Source organism: Ambystoma mexicanum, chromosome 5q (assembly GCF_040938575.1).
Source record: "Ambystoma mexicanum isolate Mex_15411 chromosome 5q, UKY_AmexF1_1, whole genome shotgun sequence".
Taxonomy (NCBI): domain Eukaryota; kingdom Metazoa; phylum Chordata; class Amphibia; order Caudata; family Ambystomatidae; genus Ambystoma; species Ambystoma mexicanum.
The window spans coordinates 431,577,824-431,598,672 of NC_090933.1; positions in this window are offsets into that span (position 1 = coordinate 431,577,824).

The following is a 20,849-nucleotide window of genomic DNA, read 5'->3' on the forward strand; positions in this document are numbered from 1 at the left end:
AAACCAACTCAGGAAGATGGCAAAGTACTGTTTTATTAACAATTATCTAAAACAGGGAGTTCCAACGAACATCAACAAACGTACGCCCGATTTCTCTCAGCGATCTTCACCCAAATCATAGCTTTTATATCGCAAAATACGTCAGAGATGAGATCCTACTATGCAGCAAATAATGGAAAAACCTATTGGGTATCCGGATAGGCTTAAGGGGAACGTCTAAGTACACATTGTATCGGAACTAGGATTGTGATTGGCTGTTCACAGTCAGGTGGGCAATATATGTCTATCTCTAAAACATGTCATCTTCAAAAACATCAAGTACACGGTTTCTGACTGGTCTTAAAATTATAAGATCCTTTTTTATATGAACCACTACAACTGGTTGGCACGCTTGTGCCATGACTGGAACTTTCAGTTAATTTAGCAGCACCTAAGCCCAGATCCAGGTGCAAGGAGGTGGACTCGACTCTACCTGCCCACCCAATTAGCCCAACATCTCTCAACGCCCATGCCTTCTGCCATGAAGATTGTCTTTGTACTTGGCCTTGCAAAGTATCCTTGTCTCTGATAATACATAGGAGTGCGGAGAACTCATTATCGTTGTTCCAGGTCTCCAAATTTGACTAATATGGCAGGAGACCACAATTTGGAATATTTTACAGCTTTAAATGTCTTAAAAAAATAAATCTTGGCACCCTTTATGTTCTTTCTTTGCACCTTAACAAGGGATGATTCATCCCTTGCATGTTTGCTCCTTTCTAGAATAGATCGCTGATCTTGGCTGCTTTAGTCTTGCCTGGAGTCAAGGCAACCCTGCCATGCAGCTCCACGATTTCAGCTTATTCTTGCTGCAACACAATTTACCCTTTTTTCTTCATGGGTCCTGGCTTACTAAAATTCGTGATACTTATGTCCAGCTTCTATATAATGGCAGCTTCACCTGCATTCTATTCACTACATATAGCAAACTTCATTGATGACTTAGTCTAGCTTGTTTTTCAGCATCTGTACAGTTATTGAATGCTTGATTCTTGGCAGCACTTCATGCACGTCTAATCTTCTTTTTGATATTTAAAAGTGTTTTTGTTTGTTTTGTTTATTGTTGATTTTATTTATATAGCGCTCCAGACCCAGAGGTAAAAAGGCGCTTTTAGACAGGTTACAAACAATATATATATAATTTGCAGTTATACATTTGTGCAGTATGTACAGTATATACAGTTTGCCTTGTTATAGTTAGAGTAACGGCAGTGTCGTCAGGCAAAAGGAGATAGAGAGTGGTAGAGTTCGTTTTTCTCCAGTAACCAACCAATGACTTGTTTCCTGAATGGTTGGAATGATTCAATCGATTTAATGTTCAATGGTAAGGTATTCCAGAGTTGAGAGGCCAGGACTGTGAAGCTGGGACCTCCAGCTCTTTTTAAGGTAAATCCGGGCACTGTAAGGCATAAAATATTTGATGATCTAGTAACTCTAGTGGCTGATTTCAGGGTGAATTTGTTGGTGAGATAGGGTGGGGCTAGATGGTTTAAGGCTTTGTAGGTGAGGCATATGGTTTTTAGGTCAATTTATTGTTGTATAGAGAGCCATTTACAGGATATTCTAGTGGAGGAGATGTGCTCTCACCTGGGTATGTTTAATGCAGCTCCTAGCGCGTTATTTTGGAGTACCTGTAATTTGTTGATTACCGATTGGTTGGCGCCTAGGTAAAGGCTATTGCAGTAGTCCAGTTTGGACTGTATGAGATCCCTTGCCAACGTGAGACAGTTAGTGGTGGATAAGAAGGGCCTACAGGCCCTGATCAATTTCCCAGTGTAGGCAGTGGCTGAGGCAGTCATATTAACTTGTTTGGAGAGGTTAGTATTGGCATCGAGATAGAAGCCAAGGGTTTTCACATTTATAACAATGGGAATTGTGTTACCGTCGATGATGATGTTGTTGTAGTTAGGGCTAAGTTTCTGCAGGTTGTTAGGTGAACCGACAAGGAGAAACTCAGTCTTCTCATTATTCAGGCAGAGGCGGTGAGTGGCCAACCATGCCTGAATGATGGAGAAGATTTTGTTAATCCTGATGACGTCAGCACCGTAGTTACCTGAGATGGTGAGGAGTATCTGGGTGTCATCTGCGTAGTTAGTGTAGGGGACACCCAGATGGTCCAATTTGTCAAAGAGAGGCTTTGTAAAAAATGTTGTACAAAGTGGGGGAAGCACAAGAGCCTTGTGGGACACCGCAAGTAATGGGAATAGGGTCTGCTGCTGCCGTTGATGAAAAACCCTCCTGGTTCTGTTAGCCAAGAAGGATTGTATCCACATGATAGCAGAGGAAGAGAAGTGTGCTGCAGATGAGAGGTGGTTGCAGAGTATTTTATGGTCGACCAGGTCGAAGGCCGCAGAGAGGCCTAGAAAGAGTAGGATGGCGGCATTACCTTTATATTTAATATCATTGATCTGATTTTTGAGGTCAACAAGGGCAGTTTCTGTTCCGTGTTGAGGTCGAAAGCCAGATTGACGTATGCCTAACAGATGGTTGGTCCCTGGGTAATCCTGAATTTGCAGGTAGGCAACTCTATCAAGGATTTTTAGCAGAAAAGGAACCGTAGTGATGGGTCTGTAATTAGTGGGAATGGCCGGGTCTAGTGATTGTTTTTTTAGAAGTGGGAGAACCCATGATTGTTTCAGGTTACTGGGTACTGAGTTAGTGGAGAAGGATAGATTTATTAGTTTAGAGATGAAGGGGGATAGATCTCTAGCTGCATCTTTAATGATCTGGGCGGGGCAGCTGTCCCCTTTGATGATTTTAGGGAGGTTATGATTTTTTGGACTTCTGGCATGGTTACCTTTTTGAACGTGAAGCCAGTGTTAGAGTTTGTAGGAGGTGGAGTGCTTAGGCTGGTGGGATTACTACTAGAGAGTTGTTGTTTGTCCTCAATTTTAGTTTGGAGCCCTGTGATTTTGTTGGCGAGGGCGTTTTGGATGCTAGTGCACCAGGGTTTGTCTTTCACACAAGTGTCCATCGGTGGGTTGGGATTTTCTAGTTCCTTTAGAATAGTGAAAAGTTCTTTAGCGCAGGAGCCTGCTTGGGTTATTCTAACATTATAGACTTCCTTCTTAGTATGGATTATATCCTTTTTGTAAAGGGAGGAGACAATCGTGAGATTGGTTTTATTTTCAGGCGGTGGAGACGTTTTCCAGAGAGTTTCCATCTTGGCTTTCTTTTTTCTAAATATTTTGAGTTCAGGTGTGTACCAGGAGTTCAGGTGAGCTCTGGGTTTGCCTTTACGCAGCTTTAGTGGGGCGATAGTGTCAATGGCGTTGGTCATGGCGTCATTGTAAGTGTTGACCAGTAGGTTGAGGTCAGCAGTGGCTGGGAGTGTATTTAGAGTGGAGAGGACCAGGGGTACAAGGGTTTCCGCAGTAATGTTACGTTTATTTCTGGTCAGACAGGCTGCTGCGAGGGTGCACTGTTTGGGGTTAGAGTTGCTAGTGTTGATATCAAGTGATATGAGGTAGTGGTCAGTCCAGGCGAGAGGTTGCGGGGGCTTTGCAGGTGACATTGCAATTAAGGGCTGCAACCCAATCAATGATTCTGACTTTCTAATGAGTAGTTGGAGAGCTAAGTTGGGTGAAGGCGTGCTCAGCTAGAGCATTAGCCAGGGAGGAAGCTGGGGTGTCGTTAGGGTAATTGTATCCTACGTTAAAATCACCAAGAATAATGGCTTGTGCTGAAGGTTTAGTTCCGCTATTAGAGTGGTGATATCTTCCACAAAGGTTCCAGGAGGACCTGGGGGTCTGTATATTAAATGAGTGGTAATCGTACTCTTGGGGCTGGTTTGAAGTTTGATAGTGAGGTACTCGCATGATTTAAGTGGAGAGGAGGTAACTGATCTAAGGTCTAATGAGGATTTAAATATGATAGCTACACCTCCTCCGCGAGCATTAGGTCTTTCCGCTCTGAGGATGGAATATTTGTCGGGAACAGCTAAAATTAGCTTGAGTCCTGCTGCCTCATGTAACCAAGTTTCTGTTATGGCAAGGATGTCGCGATCTTCTAAGAGGATGATGTCAGCGACTTCTGTTTGATGAGCAACAAGGGTCTGACATTAAGTAGAGCTCCTTTTAAGGGGGGGACTTATATTTGTTAGCGGCAGTGTCCTTGTTGTTAGTCTTAGTTTTGGGAGTTGCAGATGGCTTACTGGCCGTGACGTGGAGTCTAGTACCACTCGATTCTTCACTTTGTCATTAGTTACTGTCGGACCCTTAGATCTTCTTCGGTCAGTACCCTGAGATGTTCATCATACTCTCTTATGACATCACAGATTTCTTTCTTCACTCTTTTTATATTCCTTCAGGGAGTTCCTCCCTCAGATTGTCGTCTCTTCAGGGATACATTTGATCAGGTTGTCTCAATGGGTATCTTCTTTTGAATATATGCTGCGGTATTGGCACAACTGCTGGTGTCAGACACGGCACAATCTCAGGCTTCCAATATATAGGAGGTAGGGGGATGGGGTTTCCTGCAGAGGCATGCAGCTGCTCCTCTATATTCCCCCCTCTGGTCGAGCCCTTGCCCACCTCCTCAATTGTTATCACATTCTGATACTTTCTCTTGAAGAAGTGCTTCTTTTGCGTCCATATATTCATGATCCCCCTCAGAGTGCTGGCTGATTTGACATGTTCATCTACACTCCAGGTCATGTAATTATATTGTCCATTCGGAGTACAATAGACCCATCGCCCCGTGTACTTCTTATCGTTTTTTGGTTAGAGGAACTTTGTTCCTTCTGGTGCTGCGATGCTGGCCTCTATATATTTTCTGACAGGTTCATCAGTCAGCTCCTTGGTGTTATGTTCAGGTTCAAAATCAATCATGATCTTCATTCCTACCACCTTCTTTGCCATTTTCTTGAATTGGGCAATCGCTATCCTGATTACACAGAATCTGAACATCATAATCACTAATATTACTCCAAGAATCTTGAATATATTTGCCAACCACTGTGGAATCCCCAAGAATATGGAGGCAAACCAACTGTCATATTCAATGTCATTGGTCTCATCTTCCATCTTGGTATGCAGGTCTGTCAACAACGTTATGGCCTTGCACACAAGGTCCCAACACCTTCTGTGGGTCCTGGCACCCCAGGATCAGGAAAAGGAGGCTGAAGCACATCAAGACACTCAGACTGGAATATGAAAGTCATCTGTTTATTATCTGCAGCGGAGCAGGACACGACACGGGATACAGCATACTGAAGAACAATCTGGAACTCCCAAATCCAATTCAGTTTTCAGCTTCTTATATACACTTTTTAAAAAGTGAGGTAATGCAATGATCACCATAAGACATCCTGATTGGCTTTGGTATTTGAAGACAACCCCTTTTCCAATCCCTGTTTAGTAACCTTAGCTGTCACTCAGATCCAGTCTAAACAGGATTCATCTAACGCATTCTACACCAGTGGCCTCTTCATGAATCTCTATGAAAAAAAGTTACCCGCTGACCTCATCATGACTGGCAGAAATCGGCCATTTTGTATGCTGAAGCATCCATTTTAGAGTTGCCTGAGTTGTCTTATCAAAAATGGCCGACCAAATCACAAAATGCATGACCAACCTATTTTTACCCAAAACGTGGTCCTTGCTCAATTTTGAATCTAGATTATTTGATGATTTATCATAAACATGTACTACTTGACATATTCTCCACTGTGCACGACATTCTGACCCCACAAAATAGACCGTCTTTAAAGCGCTTTTCTGAAAGGCACTACCTTTCTGATTTTCACAGTGTTAGAGTCATTGATCAACCCAGTAAGTTATCTACATTTGGTTTGCGGGGGTGGGGTCTATTTCCTATGCAGTTAGTTTGAGGGGTGTAGGACTACCTCCTGTACAGCCTCTGTCAAGCTCGTATTCTGCTTATCATGAGAAGGTGTGACTGTGCAAAATGATGGACCGATTTTGGTGCAAACTCCTCCTTCTATTGCTATGATAATTTCAGGGACATATCGGTTCTGGGGGGCTATCAGTCGTATGGCCCTCATCTATTCCTTGATAGCATTGAATCCCTTTATGGTAGCATTGATTGTCTGCAGAAGCCCCTATCTGGTGATCTGTAGCCACTTGGCATTTGCTACTGTTTGGATCCCAGGCATGAATATAGTGGTACATTTTGTGGCAGTCTTGCTGAACAACCTGTGTTCCTCAGGAATGCAGTCATATGCTGTTATTGATTTGGCTGAGAAATATTTATCTCTTCTTGTCTAATGGAGAAGTTCAAGTGATCTTCTTTTTCTAAAATGAGCATCCATTTTTGGAAATTCACCAATGTTCAGGTTCGTTAGAGGGATCACTAATGCTGGAACATGAAAGAGCACAAAAGAACATACTCCACCCCAATCCTTGGGCAACTTTATGTAGGCTCTAGATCCACAAGCCCAATATCAGCCCATAAGGACGGCTGTCCCTGCTCCCATCCTAGGAATGTCAATTGTGGTTTTGCATTTTTTGTTTTATCATACGTGATTCTTTCTGTGTCTTCGGAAAGCACAGTGTCACATTAGCCAATGGGATTACAACTACTGGGCCTGATTCATCTTCTACCCATGTCAGTAGTTTGGAGTGTTTAGCCCATGACTTTAAACACTCATCATTCAATTCACTTTCTGCACCTCTTGTACGTAATCTGTTTTAAGCAGGTGAGCTGCACAGGACATCATTCCTTCTTCCCATCCCTTCATGGAATTCACTCATCCATAGATCAATAGTTGAGTTAATTCCCAACATCCAGGTGATCCTGCTATTTCTGTCACATCAGGGCAATTCATTCTCTTCATCTCTTCATTAATCACCTTGTCCTGTCCTGCAGCAGGATACACAAGCATCTTGCGCTTCCATCCAGGCTTTTTTCCATTTGCAGTGTTTTGATATAGTCATCTTGGCATGGAAACAAGCATTTTGATCTCCATCGCAAGATCGCCCAGCTTCCTTGAATTTGTCCTCGAGTTGTACATGTTGCAAGATGACTGAAGCACTTTGCATCGTGCTCTGGAACCTCTCTGGCAATGAAAGTGCGCACTGTATTCATGGTATAGGGGATGAGAGAGCAGACGTAGCAACCTTCATTCAATGTTTTCTCCCCCACTTTTCTCATGTGTATGTACCACATGTTATTCCCCAGGTGAGCTGTGTTATCTAGATAGGTTTTTATCCTCAATGTCTTCCTCTGCATCTCTTTTGTGTCTCCCAAAATCTGTATAGCAGTCACAGAGTAAATCAAAAGTAGTTTTCACATTAGGGAGAACCATAGGGACTTCTCCTTCAGTGGAAGTACTAACATGATAGAGACTGTGAAAGATGAGGAACAGAAAGCCAAAGAGAACAACCATGCAAGAGTATATTATGCATAAGAACATAGGCATCCATCTCTCGTTCCACCATACTGTTCATTGCACTTGTTCATTTTCTAAAACCGTTCCACTCTCTTCATTAATCATTTCTAATACCATCATCAAGTGTCTTTATTATTGTAACTGTAAAATCTGTTCAATTACGGCAATAAGGAGTCTTCTTATCACTGGGTTATTTTTAGGATCCTGTGAGAAAGTGTGAATATTATAATCTCTACTAACAAGAGAAGGGAAAAACTGAAGTATGGACACAATGACAGCAAGCACAAGCCGATGAACATCACTACTGGCAGGTACCATACGTTTGATCGCTTTAAACAAATATTCACCACAAAATGAATCTGGATACAGATCTCAGTGCTATCCTGTTGCCATAATGCTTCCGTAGAGGATAAAGAACACCACCTTTGTTTCCATAATTCTTGCTCTTCCTGTGGCTCACTTACTTGAATCTCTATTAATTGGGTTATTGACAACTTATTAAACCGCTTTTGCACTAACATCATTGCAACTACATTTTCTTTAATACTCTAAGTTCCAAAACTCTAAATTTCTGGATAATATGCAACCCTTTTAAAGTCTTCGTCTGTGGCTTCGTTCCTGCAAGAGATAATTGGGGTAATTCATAGATTCCCATGCAGAAGTAGCGCACGCGGCTGGCGCTAGCATGTGCCAGCCGCGTGCGCTAAATCCCATTTCCACGCACCGCATATTCATGGATTTCCCCATCCATATTCAGCCGTGGTGCAGCAACCATCCAGCAGCGCCAGTTATGCCCCTAACACCACCCCGTGTGGAAAAAACAGCTGCACAAATCCACAATATGGCACAAAGGCCAGTGGAGCAGCATACAGCCCCCAACAACGAACTTTGCTAAAAACGCTCATTCACCCCTCTCACGCCAGCCAAATCGTGTCTAAAAGTCCTTGCGCACCCTTTGGAATATGCGTACCCTGCTCGTGCCTGCCAAATGGAGTGTAAAAATCCTTGTGCACCCCTCGGAATACACGTACCCCGCTCACACCAGCCAAATCACATGTAAAACTCCTCTTGCACCCCTCGGAATACGCAAATCCCTCTCGCGCCAGCCAAATCACATGTAAAATTCTGTGCGCACCTCTCGGAATATGCATGCCCCGCTCACGCCAGCCAAATTGCATGTAAAACTCCTTGCGCACCCCTCAGAATACGTGCACCCTGCTCGCGCCAGCCAAATCGCATGTAAAACTCCTCGCGCACCCCTCAGAATACGCATACCCTGCTTGCGCCAGCCAAATCGCGTGTAAAAATCCTTGCACACCCCTCGGAATATGCGTCCACTCCTCACAAGAGCCAAATCGCGTGTAATACACCTCGTGCACCGCTCGGAATACTTGTACCCTGCTTGCGCCAGCCAAATCGCGTGAAAAAGGCAGCGTGTGCTCGGATAACCCGCAAACGCATCTCGCAAGCAGTCCACGACACAACGGACCCCCCATCACCCATAACAATGTCAGCAGGCAGCCCACGCCACATTCGCGCCTTGAAACACTTGTGTATAGGCGCGTTACAAATGCCATATCATATCATATCATAACGGACCCCCCAAAACCAGTTACCATGTCAGCAGGTTGCCCACACCACAACAGACCGCCCAACACCCGTGCACATGCCAGCAGGCAGCCCACGCCACAATGGACCCCCCAACACCCATGCACATGCCAGCCCACACAACAACGGACCCCACATCACCTGCGACCATGGCAGCTGGCAGCCCATGCCTCAACAGACCCCCCAACACCTGTGCACATGCCAGTAGGCAGTCCACATCACAATGGACCCCGCAACGTCCGTGCACATGCCAGCAGGCAGTCCACGCCACGACAGACCCCCCAACACATGTGCATATGCCAGCAGGCACCCCACACCACAACAGGGCCCCCCAACACCTGTGCACATGCCAGCAGGCAGCCCACACCACATCAGATCCCCCCAACACCCGTTACCATGTCAGCACGCAACCCACACCACAACGGACCCCCCAACACCCGTTACCATGCCAGCAGGCAGCCCACACCACATTGGACCCCCAACCACCTGTGCACAGGCCAGCAGGCAGCCCACACCACAAAGGACCCCCTCAACACCTGTACACATGCCAGCAGGCAGCCCACACCACAACTGACCCCCCCAACAACTGTGCACATGCCAGTAGGCAGCCCAAGCCAAAACGGACCCCCCAACCACCCGTGCACATAGCAGCATGCATGCCTCGAATCATGTCCTACCCCAGCTATGGCAACCTGCCAGCAGGCCTTAACTCATTTGCCCACCACCCCATCCCCAGTGACGGCAACCTGCCAGCAGGCCCCGACTCATGTGGCCCCCACCCCCAGTGACGGCAACCTGCCAACAGTCCCCGACTCATTTGCCCCCCACCCCCAGTGATAGCAACCTGCCAGCAGGCCCTGACTCATTTGCCCCCCACCCCACCCCCAGTGACGTCAACCTGCCAGCAGGCCCCAACTCATTTGCCCCCCATCCCCAGTGACGGCAACCTGCCAGCAGGCCTCGACTCATTTGCCCCCCACCCCCAGTGATGGCAACCTGCCAGCAGGCCCCAACTCATTTGCCCCCTCCCCAGTAATGGCAACCTGCCAGCAGGCCCGACTCATTTTCCCCCCACCAAACCCATAGTAATAACATAAAACCATGAATCAAATGTCCCCCAAAATGGCTCCACCCGCTGCCCCCCATGCTACTCCATACACATCCATTGTCCCCACCTCACAGTACTGTACCCATGGCATACCATACCCAGAAGCACACATGCATGCATGCATATACATGTCCAACATAGCCACACAGCACTGACACATGCCTGAGCCACTGGCGAATGATATGATATGATAGTTTATTTATATAGCGCCTATACACAATGTGTTTCAATGACACATACAACAAACAAATGTGAGCACACAACACAGTGATTGGACCAAATGAAAATGTATTGTGAAATCATAACCTACACCTTACAAAAATAAAAAATGCTTGTCAAAATGCAATAAACTGAAACAAAATGAAATGGCAAATCCAAATGAAGTAGAAAATCAAAAATATCAAAGTCAAAGATGAAAATGCACTTCCTCAAAATAAATCCAGTCATTTCCGAATAGTAATAAAAAAGGAAACCCATTACTCCATGGGAAAGAAAAAATAAAAAAAACAATCCACACAAGTCCAACAATGTACTAAAAATTTCAAAGGGTCCATGATCCCAAACTGTGGACATGTCCAAAAAACTACCTACAAAAAAGAACAATATACAAAAGAGAGGAGCAATGTCCATGTCCTCCAAAAAAAATATAAAATGTAAAAGAAATGTAACACTAAGGAACTATTTACAATGGCGGCGGGCTAGTCCTACGGCTCACTCCTGGTGTTGATGACTCGGGCCAGGGCATCATTGAACTCCATGTTGATGTCCCGGAGGCGGGCCAGGGCTCTGTCCTCGTAGGCTCGCAGGGACGTCGCCATGGTCTCCACCAACTCCCTGCAAGTCTCCTCAAGGAACCCTGCCTGTCTCAATGCCCGGCACATGGAGTTCTCCGCCCTGACCATCGTGAGACGCGCCCTCTCCGCGTGCCGCCACTCTGCATCTATACGCTGGCCCAAACACTGCCACACAGAAGACACACTCAATCCCGCGTCCTCCTGCCCGTCGGCCGATGCCTGCCCCCGGGATGTTGTTGGCCCCGAGTGCTGATGCCTCCCACGTCGAGCCTGCTGCTGGCTCAATGCCATCTGCCTGTGACACCACAACAGCCTCCGGGATGATGGAAACCTCTGTTGCCACCGTGCACTTGCTCTGCTCCGAGGTGCCTGCACATCCACCATTGGCAGAGGTACAGTTGTTGGGGTGACCACTTCTGATGGTCCACCGACTCCTGACTGTGGCAGGGATGTGATCTCTACCAGCCTGGCCACAGTGGATGGGGCAGGTCCACAGGGTGCCTAGGTGAGACATGGGCTGGAAGACGACACAGAGGACGACTGGCGCATAGAGCGTGCAGATGTGGAGCAGGTCACAAGAGCGCCCAGCACATGGAGGAACCCTGTGCCAACACAGGTGATCGAAATGATGTGCGTTGTCCTGTTTGGAACAACGCACATCATCCCGAATCCCCAATGTGCGCAACTGAACACCAACTAGGACAGGCTCCACCCTGTCACGGATTGCCACGTCTGCAGGTAGAGGAAGGTCAGTTGACGTAGAGGCATCCCCTACCTGTGAACAGGCATGGACAGAGGCATCCCTGCTGGTACAGGATGATGCAGTCACAGGATCAGGGACAGGATTACACACAGGCACCTCCACAGTGACCGGTGCAGCATCCTGCCCCTGCCCCTGGACTGCACCACTTTCACCAGTGGAACTGCCCCTTACAGGCCCCATGTGTGGGTCTGATATGGCCTCCTCCTCAACCACACCCCCCCACCAACCTGGATGACTCTGTGCCATCTTCCATAGTATGCCCCTATTGGGGCTCACCTGCCCCTTCTGCTGCAGAGGAGTCCACATCCAACCTTTTTCTCTTGGTCCTCCCCTCAGCAGCTGGATGCGGCACCAGTCCCCTCAATCCCCGAAGATATTACTACCTGGGAGGGGGCAGGGCCTTGCGTCTCCGGCTGGCGGTGGCATCCCTGCCGCTGTCTCGGCCATCTTCATCAGTCGACGCTGTAGACAGGAAGAGACAGAACACAGGCATCAGGGCACTGTACAATGGTCTGCTAGACACATTACAATTGCACATGAGTGTCAGCGTCAGACATCACAGGCGGCATCACACTCCCCAACACACAGGTCAATTGAACACACACACATTCACAAACAAGCAGGGAATGTGCAACAGGCATCTGCATCCATTCACATGGAACTGTATGAACATCCTAAGGATGGCATGACATGACAAGCATCATGGAGCATGGCGATCACATGCACACACGCCACCAGACACACATGCATCTGGCCATCTCTACCTCCTGCCACAGTGCAATCATCACCAACTATGTCACATCTGCCAATCGGGTACCTAGATGTCTGTGTCACATGCATCCATGGTGTCTCACAGTCACACACATACCAAACAGACACACACACATGTACTCCATGCACGTACATGAAGGTGGGACGAGCATCCATGTGTCACACCCCAAACATGGCTGAGTACATACACAGGCCTGCAAACATGTGTGCATCTTCACATGCAGTTGTGCATCATGCATTGGAACACATACAGCATCGATGTGGAACACGCATGACTGGACTCACATGCAGCACCTTCATGTCCCTGCACACATACATACATGGGCCATGTCAGAAATATGTCCAAGGTGCACACTTCTGACACACCTCAACATGCACTGTGTCGAATGAGAATGCACGGGCACTTACCGCTCGACTCCAGGCGGGTCTGCCTCTCGAGGACCTGGTGGTGTAGCGCTGGGCGAATGCGTTCCAGGACCCTCATCTGGTCGGTGGTAAGCAGGACCTGGCGCCCCTCTGCATCCGCTGCGTGCAAGAGGCACTGGGCCTTCCTGAGGGTCCTGGGCTTGAAGTCCTCCCAGCGCTTATGGAGGTGTTTTAAGTCACGGGTGGCCACCCCCTGCGCGTTGATGGCAATCACGGTCTCCAACCAGATCCACGCATGTCCTTCCATGTCGGCGCGCAATGTTGTGAAGAGGGCATCATAATGCCCCAGGACTTGCTCCACCAGGATGCCAACTTCTTTTGCACTGAAGCTGACAGTCCTCTGCCTCTCTGCTGGGGGGTCGCCACTGGTCCCAGATGGAGTTTGGCCTGACATGGCAACCCCTGAGGCAGGTGTGGGTGGGCAACTGGGTCCTGGGGCTGGGCTGTGGAGAAATGGAACATCAGTCGGGAGCCTTCTGTTCCAGCAGGGGTGTTCGCAGCAACTGGACCCCTGGCAATGGCTGATGTGCAGGCACCAAATAGCAGTGGACGTTGGCAGCAGGCAGGCAGGCAGCAGCGGATGGCTTGTAGGAATGCTGCTCGGGGCTCTAAGGGGCAGGTAAATGGCCTTCTGGGCAGCAGCGTGGTCTTCCGTGTGTTGTTGCATGGCTAGCTTGATGCAGAGTGAATCAGCACATGAAAAAACAGAACGTGAGCATGGAATTTGAGGAAAGGCCATTAGCGTGTAAGCGCATAAGTGACATGATGCGCGCTGGCCCTCGGCACGGGTTAAAGGTGAGCGCGGGCTAGCAGTTTGCTGTACAGTCTTTTCGTGGAGAGCGATGAGTATGTTTCTTCTTCTTGTGGTTTCACACGCGATTACTTCACAGCGGATAGAGTTTGTACTTCTTCTTTTGGTGGGGGTGTTGCCTACACGCACAAGCGTGTGTGTTTTCCTTTTCCGCGCAAGGCAGACGGTGAGACACGCATGCTATTTTTCCCACTGTGGGTTCCACTATGTATTGCATACCTAATTTTGAGGTCATAGTAGCCTGTGTGTCCCTGGGTACCACAGCATACTATGGGAGGTTTATTCCATGCACGTGGGCTACCGGGGGTTGCATGCACATTTGTATTGTATTTTTGGGGTGCCTGAGCATTGTGTGACCTGTCATTTTACACCAGGGGTGACACACAGCCTTGCAGGAGCACAGGGGTGTGTTTAACATCACATACCCTGCCCACTTCACCCCAATTGCCCAGGACAATTGTTGTGTGCACCTCCCATTGGCACTAGAACATCCGTGCCATGGTTGGGAGGCCACCAAAGGTTAAGGGCGGCACAGCTGGGCATCCTCCCTGTGTTGGGCGTGGTCGGGCACGTGACTGGGGTGACCAGGGAGTACGGGGAGTCCAGGGTGGATGCAGAGGGGGAAGAGGCAGGGGTGCACCACAGGGGCAGGATGTCCAGCCACGTGCTGGTGCAGCCATGCCACCACCCTCAGCGGCTCCGGGAGATGCAGCTGTTACATCAGACCCAGGCGCCCACGTGTCCCGACAGTCAGTTACATCTGCTGTCACGGGCCCACCGGTAGTGGTAGCTGCGGGTGCAGCTGTGGCGACGACCACCCAGGCTCAGCGGCGGCCAGCGCATGATGCGTTGGTACTTGAGGACTCCCAGGCAGATTTCCAGCTGGTCAGGAAGCACAAGCCACGTGTGCCCAGGGTTGCTGCGACCGAGGCATATGTATCTGGGGCTGTGGTGACATCTGCTGCCCCAAGCAGCCAGGTAGTGGCAACTGCATCGGCAGATGCAGCCAACACCACCGTGGCTATGAATCTGCCAGCCAGGACCTTGTCGGTCACAAACCTTGGCACTGTGGCAGATGTGGCGCTGGGTCCTAGCGACAGCACCCAGCAGCCACTGACTCAAGTCAGGTCTAATGTCCTGGTTCCACCAACCACTCCCTTGGTCTAGTCCAACAGCGCCACTGCCCCTACTGATCAGGGCAGCATTTGCCACTCAGGGTCCATACAACCGCCCAAGAGGCGGAAGGGTGCTTTAGTGCAAGAGGCTGGGACCCCAGACACGGCTGTGGCCTCCGGCACATCGAGGAAGAAGCCTTTTAGACAAGCTGGAACTGGACTTCCTTGTGGGCTATGTGTCGGCACACAAACGCGATATAATGGTGGGCCCACAGTGCCATACTACACCTGCCCAGTGTTGGGTCCACTGGCAGTATATTGCGGATGGTGTGAATGCCATGGGATTTCAGGTGCGCACAGCTCAAGACGACTACAAGCATTGGAATGACCTCCGACGCTGTGCAAAACAGAAGCGTGCCTCCAATTATGCCATGACTCAAGTGACAGGCAGTGGGCCAGCAGCAGAGGAGGATGCACTCACTCGGCACGAGGCGATCGCAGCAGAGTTCATCGAGGCAGAACTAATCCATGGTGTGGGAGAGATGATGGATTATGATGCATCGCCCGGTGAGTGTTGATGTGTGTTTGTCCGTGTTTTGCTTTTGTGATGTGTGGTGCTTGACTGCCACTACATGCTATGTATACATGGTTGTCATGTGTGAGTTATGCAATGCTTCACAGATGCGTGCCTGTTGTGATGCATGCAAGATATGTGAGGCACATAGGGACTGTCCTAATCACCACACATTCACCCTACTCACATGAAAGTCACTCGGCTGCCCTTCCGGTACATGTTCCTGCTCACTCACATGTCTGCGTGTAGCCTGTGGTGTTGTTGTACTCAGCACTCGGCCTATCACATCACATGACTGCTGTGTATGTGTAGACAGCCTGCAAGGTGGTCCTCCTCACGGGCAAGCTTCCTTGACTCTCAACCCCCCTGCAGCTCAATTTCAACATGGCACTGGTGAGTCACATGTTGGACTACTGCAATTGCCTGTTCCCCGATCATGTGTACAGGCACACTTCTCTCTGCAAACCTGAAAAACACGTCCTGTGGTGTACATCCTTTGTCCTTGGTGCAGTGTGTCTCAATCAGACTGTGCAGATGGCAGTGGCTCCCCATGGACATGAGTGCCCATTCATGCTCCATGTGCATTCCATGTATGCCCCTATGGGTCCTTGACAGGATGATCATCGTAGTACGTCTCCAGGATTATTTAAGTGTCATGGTATTTGGCCATCCATTTAATGCTCACTCTGGGTCAGTCCCTCATTACGCACAAGTTTAGGGTCTCCTTGTCTGTGCCGTGCACAGGCCTCACCCTGTTGCAGGCCCTCTGCCTCTGTTCAACTGGTGTTGTGGCGTCTGCATGCATGGGTGTACTATTGATGGTTCCTCATGTGTCCGGCTTAATGTCCACTTCTAATCTGCTGTAGTGTCATTTGACTGACGAGATGCAATTGACGCATGCCAACACTGTCTGCCAATGCACAGTTCTCTGGTCAACCTTTCATTGCCATGCACTGCCACCCTGCAATTCCCCAAAAGTTGGGGGGGTTCACTGTATCCATGCAACCCAGTTCATGAACTTTGCACATGATGGCTGCACTTGCCCCTACACTGCCGTCATGTTAAGAGATTGACATCACTACCTGTTAAGGTTGGAACTTGAGGCAGTACACATGCACTGCAGTGCACCCATCCCCTTCTGTACCATGTTCTGCCCTTCAACATGCCTACACAATGCTGCTATGTCAAAGTGACCTGGCATGTATGTTCCCATGTTCATCCCTTCACTGTATTGAAACACACTAGCGTAGGTGCATCCTGTGACACATGTACTCTGTATTGCTGATGGTTGTTGAGTGCTGCATGTCAACATGCATATTACATGTGTCATGGTGTGTTTGGTTTCACTTGCAGCTGTGGCTATTTGGGTGTTCCGCTGATGCTAATACTACGTGCCATCTCTTTGTTGCCATCTCTCTTTTCTGCCTTGGATCCGTGCCTGCCAGAGGTTGTGTGTGATGCAGATGATATGCAACATGCAGTACATGTGTAGGTTTCATATTTTACACACATCCATTTCTGCTTTCGGGATACCCCTGCATTGCAATGCCACTGGATGCATGTCAGAGTTTGAGTTGTGTGCGACATGTCTGCTTCATGTGTTGGCTGTCGATGTTGTGATGTCTATGTGTGTGGTATGTGCTGCTGACATGTGTGCGCATGTTTGTTTCGTTTACGTTGCAGGTGATGAGGCACTGAAAGCAGAGGATGAGGATGTGATTCCAGACACGGTAGTGGATTTACGTCAACGACCTAGCACCAGTGGTGGTTGTGGGGTGGTAGACCACAAAAACCCATTGTTGCTCCAGACCATCGAGTCCAGGGCTGACTATGAGTCAAGCTCTGATGAACTCTCTGACCACAATGGTGAATTGGATGTGCATCATGACGTGTCATCTCCGGTGAGTGATCCTGCAGTGGATGATGTTCTGTCTGCGACACATGCAGTGAGGGTAGTGCCCTCAAGGGGCCAGGCAGTGTTGAAATATGTCCGCCTGTGGTGGTTACAGGTGCAGGGTCACACTCCACACCAGTTGCTCATATTCCTGGGGCATGAGGTCGACGGAGGGATGCAGTACTGCAGCCACAGGCAGTGCCAACCCAGCAAGGACCACAGCTCTTTGGACCCAGCAGGTGTAGTGTCCGGCAACACGGTGGCTGTGCACCACTGGAGACCACTGAGTGGGAGCATGCCAAGTATGCCATAGCACAGCAACAGGGGGGAGCTTTTGAGATGATGGCTCAAGTCATGGAAAGTGTGGCCCATTCCATCATCCTCCCTGAGAGGCAGGTGGGGCTCCAGCAGCAGGTAATGCGCTCCATGTACTGCTCACTCAGGCTGGGAATGGCGGCCTCCGACAGGGCACACCGGGCTGAAATGGTGGCTCTGTGCAAAGCACTTGCTGCTCAGGCAGAGGCACACAGGGAGGCCCTGAGGGAAGAAACCAATCCCTCAGATCTACTTGGCGGTCCGAAGAGAGGATGGAGCAGCTTGAAAACACCATCTCGGCTAAACTCCATGCAGGCCGGGAGGTGCTTCGTATGTCATGTCAGGCAGAACTCTGTCATACACGTGAGACCTTGCAGGAGGAAGCACGTGTATGACGTGATGTGCTGCATGCAGACCTACGTGCCATAGCCATGCAGGACAGGGCTTAGCTGACCTGCATGCTTGCTGCCATGGAGGGGCTTGCTGCGGATAGGCGTGGTCAGGCAACAGTACAACGTCCACCTTCTGATTTACATCCAGAGGGTGTCAATGAAGACGACTTATCTCTCACACAGGTCGTGCCGTGCAGGCGTTGAGCCCATGGACGATTTTTTTTATAATCTCAAAATCAACACATGTGGGTGTTGAAATGAACCCTGTACCTCCCCCTCCTGGGTACCCTCCCCCCACACCTCGGGTCATATGTGGCCATTTTTATTTTTGTTTTCTATTATTGTTTGTCTATTGTGCATTCATGTGACAGTGTGGTGCTTTCCAGCTGGGCCCATACAGTCTTGTCTCGTTTATGTGTTTGTGGCTTAGGGTCCTGACACATATGCCACTCCTGCTTCCCCTTTCCATGGGATGGCAAGGATGGCTCGGTGTGACAGCATCTTACAAAGGGGCATTGGGCTTCCGTCATATCTGTGGCCAGTCTGCAGGCCTACTTGTGTATACACCCCTAGTGGGGATTCTTGATGGTCTCTCCAATGCATGTCTGCACTTCATGTTGGTGAGTATTTTGTTGACTATGCTTTTTATCATGTTGCTTGTGATGATTTTAATCACTTGCCTGTCTATGTTGTTGATGCACTTCCTGCTGTAGGCGGTACCATGCACCCTTTGGCTGTATAAGACACACTGATGATGGAAGGGGTCCGTGTGTTGACAATGTCACATTGGGACTCTTGGGCTACAGTGATTGGTCACTGTCTGACATTGTCGATTTGGGGTACTCTGTACATGTTTTGTTATGCTGGTCAATGGATGATCCTGAGTTGGGTTTGCTTTTGAGGTGTCAGGGGATTGGTGTAGTTTAACACACTGGGGGTCCACGAGGACAATGTTCACATGTGATGTGTACAGAACACTGAGGGTCACTTCATTTCACATGCATGTATTCAGTGCATGTCCCTACTGACACAAACACTTAGGCAACACACCCCCACACCAACAACGACAACAACATGCACATACATGCACCCAGATTGCCTTCTCAGGCATGCTGTGTCCCAGCAGTGCACGATCACTTTCAATTTCCTGATTGTGTACATGCATCAACGGGTACTTTTGGTTGTTTGTACTTATTTTTCATGATGCTCAAGGGGTTTCCCCAGCGCAAAGCCCACTCACTATGCTGTCTGGTGAGCGGTGTGTTGCAGGGGACACACACGCAGCACACACTGTTTCTATGGTGAAATTGCTATTGCCCTATGTGCATGGCAACAGGCATTTGGACTTTTGTTGCATGCTTTTGCCACACTTTTTATGGAGGTTTTGGTCAGTCATTTCATCAGATTCCATGTCAGGTGTAATTGTCTTGTGCCTGTTTACATTTCTCACATGGCACTTCATGACAATTGTGTCATGTGTTGTTCATTTCGTTTGCTTTAATGATGTTGCATGCCATGGCATGGTGTGGCGAACGGGGGTCATGGGGGTTGGAAGGGTTTGAGTAACATACCAGTATTTTCATGCCCTGTTTTGCAGGGATGTGGTGGGATATGCACCTTGCATGTGTTCCTTTTGGTCACACGGGATTGGTTATGTTTAAGTAGCTAGGGATGAACACAATGTAGCACTTCCGTGGACACATTCTCAGGGTGGTAAGATTGTGACAGTTGACTGTCCCTTTGTCATCATCGATTGTCATCTGGTATGTGCCAGGCCTTTGTGCACTCCGCAGGGGTGGGAGTTTAAGTGAAGAATGTGGCCACAAGCTGGGTATGAGCTGCCTCGCCACATGCCCTTTCCCCTCTCATGCGCAGCGGCTGTGCATGTGGTTTAGGATGTGGGGGCACCACCATGTCCACAAAGATCCTGCACAATACTGGGGCACATATGGTAGCTGCCCGCCAGAGCGTTCCAGGGAGCGGAAATGTGACTTGAGCACTCTGAATGTGCGCTCCACTATGGCCCTGGTTGCAATATGGGCTGCGTTGTATCTTACCTGTGTTGGTGTGGTGGGTTCTGTATTGGTGTCATCATGTGTGTTCTCAGAGGGTAGGCACTGTCCCCTGGGGAGGTGATAATGGTTGTCATTAGTTGGGTTTGTGTATTTGTCTGTGTGTGACATGCATGCATGTGCACAGGCATTTGTACTCACAAATGAGCCATGTGTTGCCATGCTTCCCAGCTTCCAGGTCCCGGCTCAGGGCAGACATTCTGTATATGAAACTACCATGAGTGGACCCTGGATAGTTTACATAGATAGAGGTGATGATTCCCTTGGCATCGCATACAACCTGCACGTTGACGGAATGCCATTGCTTGCGGTTGCGGTAGATGTTCTCAGTGGCCCTAGGTGGATGTCGGGCCACATGGGTGCAATCTATGGCACCAAGCACTTTGGGGAAGTGTGCCATCCTGTAGAAGTCCTGGACCACGGCCTGCCTTTCTGCGGGTGTTCTGGAAATGTATATGTGCCTGCAGACTGAGGGGCGCGCAGTCATGATTGCCATCATCTGGCGCTGGCAGCATGACTGCGTGGGCTGTGAGATGCCCCCCACTATCGCGGTTGTTTGCTGAAATGACCCAGTGGCCAAAAAATGCAGTACATTGAGCACCTTTTCCAAGGGGCTCAGTGCATGGGAGGGTGAGTGATGTGAGGTCATCCTCCCACTTAGTGACCAGGTCTAGGATGATATGAGGTGGAAACTTATACCGACCATAGGCCTAGTCATCAGTCATCCCAAAAAGGCTGGTCCTGGACAAAAATAATCGGGGCCTGGCTATTCTCCTCCTCCTGCGGAGTCCCACGATCACTGCTGTGACAAATGGG